The following is a 15037-nucleotide window of genomic DNA, read 5'->3' on the forward strand; positions in this document are numbered from 1 at the left end:
GTCTAGAGCAGGGGTGGGCAAACTATGGCCCAGGGGCCACATCCGTCCCTTCAAACATTTTAATCCGGCCCTTGAGCTCCCGCCGGAGAGCAGGGTCTGGGGCTTGTCCCGCTCTGGCGCTCCAGCCAGGGAGTGGGGTTGGTGGCTTGCCCCGCTCAGCGCATGCCATGGCTCCATGTAGCTCCAGGAAGCAGGGGCATGTCCCCCCCCGCTCCGGCTTCTACATGTAGGGGCAGCCAGGGAGCTCCGCACGCTGTCCCTGCCCCAAGCGCCGCCCCCACAGCTCCCATTGACTGGGACGGCATCTGCGGATGGGGCAGTGTGCAGAGCCGACTGGCCGCGCCTCCACCTAGGAGCTGGAGGAGGGATATGCTGCTGCTTCCATGAGCTGCTTGAGGTAAGCGCCACGCGGAGCCTGCACCCCGATCCCCTCCCATGCCCCTGCCCCAGTCCTGATCCCCCTCCTGCCCTCCGAACCCCTCGGACTCAGTTCGGAGCACCCTCCTGCACCCTGAACCTCTCACCCCAGAGCCCGCACCCCCAGCCAGAGCCCTCACCCACCCCCCACACGCCAACCCCCTGCCCCAGCCTGGAGCCCCCTCCCACACCCTGAACTCCTCATTTCTGGCCCCAGAGTCCGCACCCCCCAGCTGGAGCCTTCACCCCCTCCTGAACCCCAACCCTCAATTTCTTGAGCATTCATGGTCCGCCATACAATTTCCATGCCCAGATGTGGCCCTCGGGCCAAAAAGTTTGCCCACCCCTGGTCTAGAGGATAGGGCACTGGATGGGGAGCCGGGAGACTTGGCTTCTTTTCCTTGCTTTTTCCCTATCCTGCTGTGTGACCTCGAGCAAGACGCTTTCCCTTCTCCCTGCCTATGTTTTCAGAGCCAGCCCTTGTCGGTCACGTCTATTTCCAGTTTTGAGCTCTTGCAGCCGTGCGCAGGTGCAGTACCTAGCGTAATCATCTCTAACTGGGCTACTAGGCCGTGCCATAATCCAAATAACAGATCATAAGAAATGCCTGGGCTACGAAATCTGTTGCAAAGATACGATCTGTTCCAACCATCCGGCTAAGATCTGTTAGCATTTATTACCCATTGTATGTTACTCTTCTGCCTGGCAGTAATGCGGACTGCTGTTATCATGCATAGCTGATCATACTAAACCAATTAGGTGGAAGAGTTGATGACAGGTTCCCCTTTCATCTGCTGCCGTTTCGATCGTAGAAGTTGACTATGGTGCTTCTCCTAGACGTTGATCCCAGAAACACCTCGACGGCGGTTGCTAATCTGGTTAAAATATTTACAAGTCTCTTTCTCTTTCCCCTTTCCCATTACGGTTGGCTAGGCAGGGATTTCTTAGAAATACACAAGTCCATCACTGTTTTAGTGGTGGGTTGGTATTATTCTCAGATTGTACCTACACAATGGATGACAGATAAAAGGAGCTTCCAGACCCAAGCTTGCCAAGTTGACTTTTCTTAGGCAGTATTAGGTTGCATTTAAAATCGGTACAATACATTCCCATCCCCGCCCCGAAGCATACAGTAGAGCAAAAAGTAAGTATACCTGAACACAGGTTAGGGTAACGAAACTTTCTGGTGTATTAATATTTACGACGCAGTAGCCACAGATAAAAATAGTGAGTCTATATTAAAACACACTCATATTGTTCCCAGTCCAGCTCCAACTGAAGTCAATGGCAAAACTACCACTGACTTCCATGGCCTAGGATCAGTGTAATTTATGTCAATTTCCTATATAGGCAGTGTGGTCTAATGAGTACTGGTGTTGACTGGGCCTCAGGACTCCTGGATTCTGTTCTTGGGTTTCTTCCCAAACTTACTGTTTGATAAAGGATGAGTCACTTACCCACTCTCTGCCTCAGTTTCCCCAAACTAGGGATGATAATATCTATGTACAGCAGGGCAAATACTGGGGGACAATTTTTGCATATTCATTCCAGTTTTTACATGAATTTGTATGGCTGGGTTTGCATCCTGTTTTTTGTATTTTATTAATAGGCCTGATCCAAAACCCATGAACTCAATGGGATTCTTTCCAGCGGTCTTTGGATCATACCATCTATGAACATAGTACTTAGATCAGCGATACTCAGACCTCAGAGGTTCAGGAGCCAAATTAGTGATCAACATTACCCAAAATAGACACAGTCGTGTGAATTCATTGTTTCATTTTCTATATTACTATATATTCATCTTTAAACAGTATGAGGGGGAAATATTGTGTGTGTGTGTGTGTATATATATATAAAATTATCACAGTACATTAGCTAATAATTTAGTGCACGTTAATAACGTAATTGGTTAATAATGTAATAAAAACATCCTGATGGGTTAATAACTGTGATTGATTAATAATTAAATCACACAATGTTTTAATATCATGTGCTGCAAAGAGCCGCGGGAGACACATTAAAGAGACACTTCCGTCTCTTGAGCCTTGGTCCGAGTATTACTGATTTTGAGAGAACTTCACCACTCTCTAAGTAACACTTACAGAAAACCACCATCTGATAATGGCTAGGCAGGTTAGATGGCTAGAAACCACACGATATAACTGATAGATGGCTAGAACCAGTCTTATATGATTTATGTGGCCAGTAAGAATTAAGGAACATGGATCAAAGAGTAAAGCACAGAACAGAGCTGGCCAGAGGACAACAGTTCCATTTCCCAGCAGCTTTGAGGTTTCAAAATTTGTTTTCATTCCTCACTGGAACGGCAACAAAACCATTTTCATGAATCAGAATTGTCTCAAAACATCCATTTTCAGATAGCAAAGGTCAGGGTTTTGGATTGTAAAGGTCAGATTTTCAATACCTCTCTGGTCAGAAGTGACCAGAGACCTCTGAACCTTCGAAACCTTCTAGTCAAAAACTTTGTCAAAACTGATACGTCTCCACGAAATATTTTGGCTTTCATGAAACAGCATATATGGCTGAAAAGACATTTAATCAAAAATGTTCCAATCAACTCTAACACAAAGCAAACAAGATTCATGAAAAATTTTACTGAACAACAAATAAACTTGAGAAAATTCTTTAAAGGGAGAAAGACCAAATTGATCGAATACAACTTTTGCTTTGAATTATTTTCTCAGCACAGGCATCAATTCCGAGGGTGCTCCAGGGCTCAAGCACCCTCCGGAAAAAAAATAGGGGGTGCTCAGCACCTGCAGGGCCAAATTAATCTTTTGTGGGCACCGGCACCCGGACCGCAGCCCTGCCCTCGCTCCAACCACACTCCGCCTGAAGCCCCACCCTCACTCTGCCTGCACTACACCCCGAGGCCACACCCAATGCTCTGCCCTGAGGCCCTGCCCACTGCTAGGCCTCATCCCCCTGAGGTCCTGCCTGCCGTTCACATGACAGGGAGGGTAAAGAGCAGAGCACCCACCAGGAAAAACAAAAGTCGACGCCTGTGTTTCTCAGATCTAATATGTACCTACCTCCCAGGAGTAACATTTAACAGTAATTTTATATTTTTAGTAATGAGTTGGAAGAAAAGATAAAATCATCACTGATAAAGTTTGCAAATGATACAAAAGTTGGAATGTTGCTAAATAATGAAGAGGAGAGGTCACCGATAGAGAGCAAAATGGATCACTTGTTAAGCAATGCAAGCAAACAATACACGTTTTAATATGGCTAAATGTATATGTGACCCTGGGAGCCCAGCAGAGGGCCTCTTATACTACAACTCACATCAGGCCTGACACACTCATTGCCCCAACACACTGTTGTCATAATACATATCTCAAGGTGTCATGTATGATATCCTATGTAAACTGGTGATATGCTGGTCCCGAAAATCATTGTGTGATGTCTGTATGGGCTGCGGACAAAGAGTTATAGATACGTGCTGGAAATATGTTCTTCAAATGTGTTTGGGAGGCAGGGCACAAGTCCAGCCTGCCCTAAACAAAACAATGTGTATTCATCTATTTGACTGGCTTAATTGCAAACAGAGGAAAATGAAAGTACATTTACATATAAGGTAAATAAAGCCATCAGGCTACACAAACAGGGGAGAAGACCATTTAACAACCACTTTGGGGGACAGAATCTGCACCCCAGGGAGCCTTCCTGGCTGGGAGGCAGAGACATTGGACTTTGGGGAACATCTGGGGAGCAGAGAGACATTTTAGTTATTCATCACTGAGGGGGCATAAAGGGCCTGTGAAAGTTGGGTCCTCTTGTCCTGGAAGACAAGAGTTGCTGGAAACTTAATGCAAGTGAGAAACCTGCTTACACAAAGATTGTAACTTGATAAAATTAAATTTTAGTCACTAGAAAGAGTGGGGTTTTTTTGTTTTTTTTTGCTTGTAACCAGACCTTTCTCTGTTATCCTTGCTTAGTATCATCTAAATCTCTGTCCTTTGGTAAAAACTTTCCCTTGTTTTATTACTCAGTGCTGTATATTAAAGGGGAATATGAGTCTTCAGCTAAACTAACAGACTTGTGTGTGCTCTGTCTCTTTGGAGGCAGTGAACATCATCACTTCAGTGAGAGGGACTGGACACGGCAGGGAGACGTCTTTGGGGAACTTGGGAACTGGGGTGTACTGATTGTTACTTGCAAGGCAAGGTTTGGACAGGCAGAGTCTTGAAGAGTTTGCTGGCAAGGCAGACAGACTGGTGTGTCCGGAAGCTGACACGCAGATTAGCAGCAGCAAAGCTCTCGCTTGCTGAGGTAGAGAGGGGTAACTCAGTGGCTCGCACTTCTGGGTGTCTGGAGCAAGACTTCGCAGCATACTTCTAGGAACAGACAATGTAGGACATCCTCACGGGGTGGGAGACTCTATGCTGGGAAGCAGTGACCGTGAAAAAGATTTGGGGGTCATGGTGGCTAATCAGCAGAACGTGAGCTCTCAGTGTGACGCTGTAGCCAAATGGCTAATGCGATCCTGGGACACATAAACAGGGGACTCTTGAGTAGGAATGAAAACATTATTTTACTTCACTATTTGGCACTGGTGCGACCACTGATGGAATGCTGCATCCAGTTCCGGTGGCCACAGTTCAGGAATGATGTTGATAAATTAGAGAGGGTTCAGGGAAGAGTCACAAGAATGATTAAAGGATTAGAAAACCAATAGACTCCAGGAGCTCAATCTATTTCGCTTAACAGAGAGAAGGTTAAGGGGTGGGTACCTACATGGGGGAACAAATATTTGATATGGGCTCTTCAGTCTAGCAGAGAAAGGTCTAACACAATCCAATGGCTGGAAGTTGAAGCTAGACGTATTCAGACTGGAAATAAGGTGTATCTTTTTGACAGGGAGGGTAATTAACTATTGGATCAACTTACCCAGAGTTGTGGTGGATTCTTCACCACCGGCGATTTGTAAATCAAGATTTGAAGTTTTTCTCTAAGATCTGCTCTAGGAATTATCGTGGGGAAGTTCTCTGGCCTGTGTTATACAGGAGATCAGCCCAGATGGTCACCGTGGTCCCTTCTGGCCTTGGAATCTATGCATGTGATGAGGAGTAGTTAACATTTGTAAAATGCTTGGAGCCCCTCAGATGAACGGTGCTATGCTCAGATTAAAAAGACATGAACCTAAAACCCACACTTCTGTCTGAAAATTCAACATCTGTTGTTGTAATAATAATAATAAAAATAATTAATAAATAGTTAATAGTTAATAGTACCTAGCTCTTATATAACCTATCTCCTAAGATTTCTACCACTAAGCCATAGATTTTAAGGCCAGAAGGGACCATTTTGATAATCTAAGTCTGACCTCCTGTATAACCCAGGTCAGAGAATTTCACCTAGTAATGCCTGCATTGAGCCCCTAACCTGTGGTTGAGTTAGAGTTTAGTTTTAGGAAGACATCCAGAGTTCAAGTGATGGAAAATCCACCACCCACATGGAAGAGGTTAGGGAAACAATATATGTTGTACATGTTTTTCAGTTTACGTTGAGCATTTGTCAGTATTTTGTGTATGACCCTTTCACTGTTTCACCTGTATGGCCAATTAGGGTCCTAGCCTTCTAACAGTTATTCCCATGAGCGTTTGCATGCTTGAGTCCATTGTCATCTTCCCCAATGTTTGTGTGTCTTTTGTACAGAGAAAAGAACATTTTATAAAAGAAAATAAGATAATGTGATTCTAAACCCACAAGTGTTGGCAGGGAAGCGTGGGTACAGGTAGAGAACTTGAAGCATCTTTTAGCTCATTTCTGGAAACAGATTATGTTTCAAGTTGATGGTGGGTCAAATTTTCAAAAGTGCCAGTGGCCTTAGGCTTCTAAAGGCCAGATTGTCAAAGGTATTTAGATACCTAAAATGCAGTGGGATTTTCAAAGGCACTTGGGGGCCTGATTTCAATGGGAGTTAGGTGCCTAGATGCTTCTGAAAATCCCACTAAGTGCCTAAAAATCCGGCCCCAAGTCCCTTTTGAAAATGGGACATAGTCTGCCAAGACATGGAGGGTATGTCTACACAGCCGGTCAACAGACTGCTGCTCTAAAAATAGCTGTGTAGACAGTGCTTTAAAGTTGTAACTCATGCTGGAACTCAGGCTCTGAAGCCCACCCCCTCCATAGGCTGCAGAGCTCTGGTCCGAGCTGCAGCATCTACACAGTTATTTTTAGTGCACTGGTGTGAGGCCCGTGATTCTGAGTCTATCGACCTGTGCTGGGTGCTTACTGCTGAGGACTTTGTAGGTTCATCTCTAAGGGCTTGTCTACATTACCTGCAGGATCGACGGGCAGTGATCGATCCCGCGGGGGTCGATTTATCGCGTCTAGTCTAGACACGATAAATCGACCGCCGAGCGCTCTCCTGTCGACTCCACCTGCACCTCTCACTCCGGTGGAGTACCAGAGTCGACGGGGGAACGTCAGCTGTCGACTCACCGCAGTGAAGACACCGCAGTGTGTAGCTGTAAGTACGTCGACTTCAGCTACATTATTTACGTAGCTGAAGTTGTGTAACTTAGATCGATTCCCCCCCAAGTGTAGACCAGGCCTAAGTGTTTTTGAAAAGTTCACCCTGTGTCTTTTTAAAGCTTCATTAAGATTTGACAGACCCCAGGCCGCAAAAGAATGTAATTAAAGCAATTAGGAATTATTCCTAATTTACCACTAGAGAAGACTAAATTATAAATAAGGATAGTAATTTAGGACAAAGGGTTTGTTTTGGAAACCGAGGCGAAGAAATTGGGTGAAATAATGCAATAGCCATTCGGGGTAATTTTTTCCTTTTGAGGTTAAAAATCTTATCTTGAAAAATGACCGAAGGTGAATGAAAATTTTGGCCCAGCGTCAGTTATTGTAAATGGGTGTAGTTTCATTTGAGTGCCCATGGAGTTATACCGATTTACATCAGCTGAGGATTTGACCCGCAATGTTTACAACTCCAGCTGAACAATGACATCGTATCTAAAAGCTTCCGGCATACTGGGACCTCGGAAAGGTGAGTTTCTCATTCCGTAGTATAACTTGGGATAGCAGGAGATGTAACTTAGTATTGTTACCTCCATGCATGCAAATAGTGGCTCTCTCCAACTGCTCCTTCTCCTGGGGCTTACGAAAATGCACTATATTTAATAAGAGTTAATCCCTCTGATGCAGTTGCTGGTCTTGCCCTTTGGAATTGGATTAAGATTGATGCACCATAAAGAGTTTTTAATGCCAACAAACCTAACGTGTTATAGGATGTGGACGTTGTAAACATGGTGCAGATGCTATTAACAGAATAGCCTTAGGTCTCTGCCCTAAGAAGAGCTGAACAATGGCCTCTTACCCAGTTTAATTACGCAGGACACTAAGGCTGGGACAAAAATAGATGAGAGGGGAAATAATAGTGTAGGCTGGTTTTCTGTCATTATCTCAAATGTACAATGGATGAATATCCAATCAGAGTCAGTGCCCATAATGTGGCCTCTCTGAGATTCTGATTCAACTTCGCAGCCCAATGCTGCATTCGCTGAAAGTCGAGGGAAGTTTTACTACTGATGAGAATGGAAAAGGGTTGGGTATTTAATGTCGTTTCAGGGTAATATACATCCATCCCCCTCCCCCCACCATTGTATTTGTGTAGTTAGGAGTAGCAGTGTGCACTAAAGTGTTCTGTTTCCATGTGTGGCTTGCAAATCAAATCCTTTTGGTCTAAAATAACAGCCTCGTATTGTCATATTAAGGAAAATGATAGCAAGAAAGGATTAAAGTGAAGTCTGCATGAGAGAGAGCATAGTGTGAGCGCCTCTTCTCTAGCAGGCTGGAGCAGCTCCAGGATCAAAAGGGCTGCTGTGTTTGCATACCAGGCAGAGTGTTTAGATATTTAAAGGTGCATTACACCAAAAACAAAAATATTCATACTAGATTGGTGGGGTGTGGTAGGAAACTTTTTTCCCACCTTGTGAACATTTTGAAACATTTTCCTGTCCCAAATTGGAATAAAATGTCAAAATCTCAAAAACGTTTGGAATTCAAATGAGTTCAAGTCAGTCAAACTATTTTGCTTAGCTAATTTCAACACATTTTGTTTCGATGTTGACCATTTTTCTACTATAATTAGTTTAAACGTTGAAAAGAAAAGTTGTTTTGAGAGGCAAAACCAGAATTTTTCATTTAGAAAATTTCCAAATGAAATCTTTTGACAATTTCACATTTTTTTTTTCAGGTTGAAAAATTGGTTGAAATCTGACCCTTTTCCCACAAAATGTTTCAATTGCAACAAATGGACATTTTCCAGTGAAAAACATTTTGTTGAAAAATTCCCAACCAGCTCTAATTCACATATACCGCAGACATTTACTTTATCCTTTTGGTGCCTTTATGATGATTTATCCTTTTTTTTTAAACATTGTCCCCAAAATGAAGAAAATGAAATACCCTAAAACAGATGCCCTTCCCTGCTTCCAGCAAAACGTATACATCATTTGAAACACTACTTTAAACCATAGGGATACGTTAGAAGTGACACTGTTTCAGACCTGTTTGAAACAGTTTATACTTGGCTTCATCTCCATAAACCAGGATTTATAAAAAAATATTTCAATAAACTGCCCGCTGCTCTCTGCTGGATGGAATGGGAATGGCTCAACTGCGTGTCTGTGTACTGCTAACTGCGGGGTCTCCACGGCTCATACCCTAATAACCACCTTTTCTCCCCTCTTTTCTAACCATCTCCAATGTTTCATGTGTCATGGGCTGGGTAATAACATGAGAGGACTCTGTGTTTATTTGCAGAGGTGGTGCAACCACATGCATGCAGACTGTCTTCCTGGGGCCCCCTCCAAACTCTTCCCTCCTGCAACTTGTGCTCTTCTCTCCAAGTTCCGTCCAGGTGGCCCCAATAACATCCTTTTATAGTTATTGTTATCTGTTTTTAAGCCCTCTCCCAGCTTCCTACACTAGTCCGAAAGACCCTATCTATAGTGACCAGATAGCAAATGTGAAAAATTGGGACGGGGGTGGGGGGTAATAGGCACCTATATAAGACAAAGCCCCAAATATCGGGACTGTCCCTATAAAATCGGGACATCTCGTCACCCTAACCAAGAGAAAAACAAACAAATAGAAGTCCATCTCAATCAGTATTGGCAGGTTCATTTCCAGTAGTTAAAAGGTTTATTTCATTTCCAGTAAGCAAAAAGCACTTTCCTGAAATTATCATGAGTTGTATCACGTTGGCATCCAGAGGCCGCAGCTGAGATCAGGGTCCCATTGTGTTAGGTGCTGTACGCATGTAGTAAGAAGCAGTTCCTGCCCCAAAGAGCCTGCAGTCCAAATAGACAAGACAGGCAGTAGGTGGGAGGAAGGAAGTGTTGCCGTCTCTGTTTTACAGATGGGGAACTGAGGCACAAAGAGACGAAGTGATACCCAAGGTCACACAGTCTCTAAGGCAGCGTTGGGAATTCAACCAAGACCTTCTGTATCCCGGTGTAGTGCCTTGACCAGAATACAGCCCTTCCTCTCTACAAGCTTCTATCCATGGTTCCCAGACACCCAATCTGTTATGTTAATCCCAGAACAAACTGCAAATACTGGGGATTATAGCACTTCCCTACCTCAGAGGTCTGTTGGGAGGATAAATACAGTAAAGATTATTAAGTGCCCAGCTGCTACAGTTATGGGGGCCATATAAGTGCCTAAAACAGGTCCTACAAGTGCATAATAGCATTCAGGAGAGAAGTCCCGTTGACTTACATTGGACCGCTCATAGAAGTAAAGTACTGGGTGTACATAAGTGGTTGCAGGTCTGCAATAAATAAATAAATACATAAACATGTAGCTTTTTTGAATAAATTCGGAATAAATTCAGTTTTATTTTAACCCCCGTCCCCTCAATTTAAAGTCTCATGCAGTGTTCAGTACGTTGTTGAGGCTAAACAAATAATAGATGCTGTGCATCCGATTTCTATGGCTGGTTGAAATTTGGAATAAGCATCGAGATTGCAAAATTAGGAAAAGTAAAAGAGGGAAACGGTCAATAAAATGTTCTCCGGTTTCCCTCCATTCTTTGTTCTTTTAAACCAATGATAGAGCTGGCCAAAATGTTTCAGATTTCAGAATTGGAAAGATTGGGAATTTTGAGAACCATTAGAAACAAAAAACAATCAACCAAAACTCAGATTCCCTCCCCCCGTTTTTTTCAACCAGCTCTACATATTATCTGTTACATTTGTAAATTGAAGACAATGAGGGACTGACTACAACTGTGCAAATGATTCTGCTGGAACCCAATTGAGTCGTACCCACAATCAGGCTGAGTTTAACGTTTTAGTGGAACTGCAAACGGTAAGTCTAGGATGATGAACATTTAAAGCCCTTGCTCTTCTGCAATTTCCCCCCCTCCTGCCCCATAGATGCATAGATTCCCAGGCCAGAAGGGATCACTGTGATGTAGTCTGACCTCCTGTATAACAAAGAACTTTCCCAAAACAATTCCTAGAGCAGATCTTTCAGAAAAGCATCTGATCTTGATTTAAAAATCATCACCGATGGAGAATCCAACACGACCCTTGGTAAGTTGTTCGGATGGTTCATTCCTCTCACTGTGAAAAATGGGTGCCCTTATTTCCAGTCTGTTAAAACAGCCCTTCTTCCCATCTGGCTCCATTTTGTAAAAGCTCAGGTGTTTTGTTTTTTTTAACTTAGCATACATTTGGAGCCAAATTTGGCCCTTTGAGCTATAATATTTTGAGCCTAAAATAAAATTGGTTCGGGGTTGGGAGAGTAGGTGGACCTTTGTCCTTAATTTTATCCAGACTGACTTGTCCAAACCCTAAATTATCCCTTTCACAGTATTAAACTTTTCCATAAAGTCTCTTTCGAGGAGCAGTGAGCAGCAGGGTCACACGCACATTTCACGTGCAGGGTAGTATTTTAAAATGCCATGAAAGACCCTAGCAACGAACTCTGGGTGGGGTGAAAAGGATGGGGGGAATTTACATGTGTCTCCTACCAAAGGTTTACAGACACACCCGTGCAATAATAACGAACATTAAAAAGGACTGGCGCTTCAGCTGGTGTTGCTGATGTCGTTCCACTGGCCTTGGAGCTAGGCCGCTGTACCCCAATTAAGGATTCTTGACCAATACATTTCCCCTTACTCGGATGCTATTTCTAATATCCTTTGTTTTTCAGTGTAATAGGAAGGGAAAGCCGTTTGCTTAGCCCTATGCTGGCTGGCCGTTCATTCAAATGGGGGGCTTGAAATTGCAGCCAGATGCCTATAGACTTGGATCAATATCTTATCACACTTCCCGCGTTGCACCTATCAATGGACTTTGCAGACAGTCCCAGGTCCTAACTTGGGGGGAAGATTATTGACACGAGCAGCTGCTGCTCTGTGGTGACATTCGGAAACCAGCGTAAACAGACCCCGGGGACTCAGCCCTGACATAAAAAACAACGTGATGGATAGTCCAGGGTGACCACTGGCTCCATTGGCTGGAGGACAAGAGGAAAAAAAACCCAGGACAAGCAATCCGCAACCAGCCTAGGAAGATTACTGCCATAAAAGCAATGCTGGAAGGGGCTAGTTATCAAGTGGAAAACAAGAAAGTACAACTAGCTCCCCAGTCACCAGATTTAGGGGGCTCTGGTTGGAAGGTTGACACTCCTGTGGGCCATTAGAGCCGAAGCAGAAATGGATGCAGTAATCCAGAACATATTGAGTCTCTAGGTTACCATGAAATATAATGCAGGAAGAAATGAATTATTTTCGAAGGGAAGCTGTAGAAAGCACATATAGGTTTTTTTTATTGGAACTGTGTTATCAACAGCCTCTCTTAATAGTCGAAAACAGCTTCTTTTGTTTTTTATAGCGTTTTAAAGATCCCCCTGGACGTGTCTGTAGGGGTGGTGGGCAGAGGGGAGGCAGAGGGGTGGGGGCAGACGTCAAGCGAGACTAGATTGCAGCAAGAGCAATGTGGGTTTCTTTTTGTCTTTATCAACAATTTGGCTGCAATATGTTAATAGAACTTCATTCCTGCTTAGAAATGGTAGCGTGTCTCCATAATGCTGCACTGAATCATTCTTTAAAACGAGACGTGAGCCTGGCATCTAAAATCTCAGGGTGCTGGATATCTGGACCTAGTTCTTGATCTGAATGTTTGGCCTTTATCGTTGCAAGGGGATGAAAGCCAAACCCCAGCCATGAATGACTTTTGGGTTGTTCCGTGTCCCCAGAACTGAGCCCGGCTGTTGCCGTTTGGGCTCATCTCTGGTTTGAATGCCTTCGTTTGCTTTTTTGCTTGTTGTGAGTTTTCACCTGCTAATGACACAGAAAGGCAGGAAGGCTAGTAAATGAGAATAATGCGTGAGAGTGTTAGGGTGCTTAAAAGGAGAAAAATTCATGGAGGTTAAGTCCATTAGTGGCTATTAGCCAGGATGGGTAAGGAATGGTGTCCCTAGCCTCTGTGTGCCAGAGGGTGGTGATGGATGGCAGGAGAGAGATCACTTGATCATTACGTGTTAGCTTCACTCCCTCTGGGGCACCTGGCATTGGCCACTGTCGGTAGACAGGATGCTGGGCTGGATGGACCTTTGGTCTGACCCAGTATGGCCGTTCTTATGGAGCATTTCCAAATCCAGGCAGATAGAAATTCTATTGATTTGAATAGCTCAGTGACATTCACTGAGGGTCGGGCCCTCTCCCCCTATTTGTGTGTTGCAGTGCTTGCTCGTAGGAAAGGTGTATACACATACTCTATTGTCATATCACCACAAATCATCCAAATACCATGGTCCCAATACTCCCCTGTCCTCCAGAGATTCTCTGCAGGGAGACAGCCTATAGGGAGGGCAACGGAGGATAAGCCCTGTCTGATATTGATCCCTGTCAATATCAACTTATGCCAGTTCTCCTACCACACTGCAGCCTCCCGAAGAGCCCATGCTGCCATGGAGACAGCGGGATGATAGGAAGTTGGGGGGCACAGAAGGACTCAATAGAGACCAGGACGTCAAAGGTATTCAGGTTCCTAACTCCCATTGAAATCAATGGGAGTTGGGTGCTGTCACATTCTGGAGTGCAAATAAGACCAGTCAGGGGTTGTGTCACCGTGTGCCTTCTAACCCTAAGTGCTTCCAAAGGCTCTGCTGCTGTGATTCTCTTGTCTGGATGCTCCCAGCCAGCATACAATCCCGCTTTGAGTGTCTGTGGGCTAAGCAGCTCTGATTCCTGCTTGTTCCCTCCATCCACGCTTTGGTTACACCTGGCAAGGTGACCCCAACAAACTCACAGTCCCGGATTTTCCCCAAACTGCGTGGTCCTCAACGTCCAGCCCTCTCCTGAACCATTGAGATTTCAAGTTTGCTTGTTCCTTTAAGGGTATAGTAACCTGCAACTTGCCATGTTAACTGGAGTGAACCTTCACTTGAAATCAAACACAGCACTGGGCTGGCATAGATAACTGTGTCATTGCCAAAAGGTGACAGGAATTTACATGAGTTCAAGAATAAAAGATAGCGTTAGAAATGGTCACAAGCAAATACAAATGAAACACACTTTGTAGAGATTAAGACTTAACAAACAAGCTACAGCCTTTGTTCTAGGCCGTGTCCTTACCAGTCTTCCTTCCAGCAAGATGGCCAAGATCCTTCTGCTGGCCAGGATCTCCCACAAAGTCCAAAGTGCTTGGTTCCTTTGTCTGCTGAAGTGAAAGATAACTTGGGGTTCTTCACCCCTTTCTTTTATAGTCCAGGCCAGAACAGGTGCCTATATACCTTTGGGGATCTGGACCCAGACCTCTAATGGCTCTCCTGAGAACCACAGGTTCCTTGGGCCAAAACGTTTGCTTGGTCACAGTGCATTAAAGCAGGACCTGTTATAATCACAAACACTGGGCCAGATTAAGTCTCATTTAAGCCCTGTTGTGAAGGGACAAGTGATACCTAGGCCTGAGGCCGGAGGCTGCACTGCCTCTTTCTGAGAGGGAGCGATGAAGCAGAAACACCGCAAGCCTAACCTCATTGGTTTTTCCAGTGTGGGAATATTGCTTGGAAAGTACAACTGGGCCATCTGTTGCAGTACCGTTAGGTTAGCACCACATACCTCCCAACATTTCAATTGGCTAAAGCGGGATACAGCAAGTGCCACTTAAATTTGGCCTGTCTGTCTCCCGGTAGATGGAGATAGGGGGACATCTGGGTCAAACGTGAGTGGGGCTGCAACCCCGTGCGCCAGGTCACAATGCCACTTGGTTTGAGGGCCCTATCAAATGGGGATCCTAGGGCAAACTGCCCGTTCCCCTCCCTTGCCCAGGAAGCCCTGACTGAGGGAAATGTTCACTTTAACTTGGACAAGGAGCTTTGGGAGCGGGGGTCAAAGTGGGACAGTCTCATGAAACCTGGGACTTTTGGGACGTCTGGCACCATGCAGGAAATTCAAGCCATGGTCTGCGTATGGCCCTTTGGAAGGGATGCTAATAAGCAGCAGTGTTGCCAAGTCTCATGATTTTATCATGGGTCTTGCAATATTTGGTGTTTTTCCTCAAAGCCCCAGCTCCTGGAGTCATGGGAATACATGAGAATCTCAGTTTTCATAAAA

This window comes from Chrysemys picta, chromosome 8 (genome assembly GCF_011386835.1).
Source record: "Chrysemys picta bellii isolate R12L10 chromosome 8, ASM1138683v2, whole genome shotgun sequence".
In the NCBI taxonomy this organism is placed as follows: domain Eukaryota; kingdom Metazoa; phylum Chordata; order Testudines; family Emydidae; genus Chrysemys; species Chrysemys picta.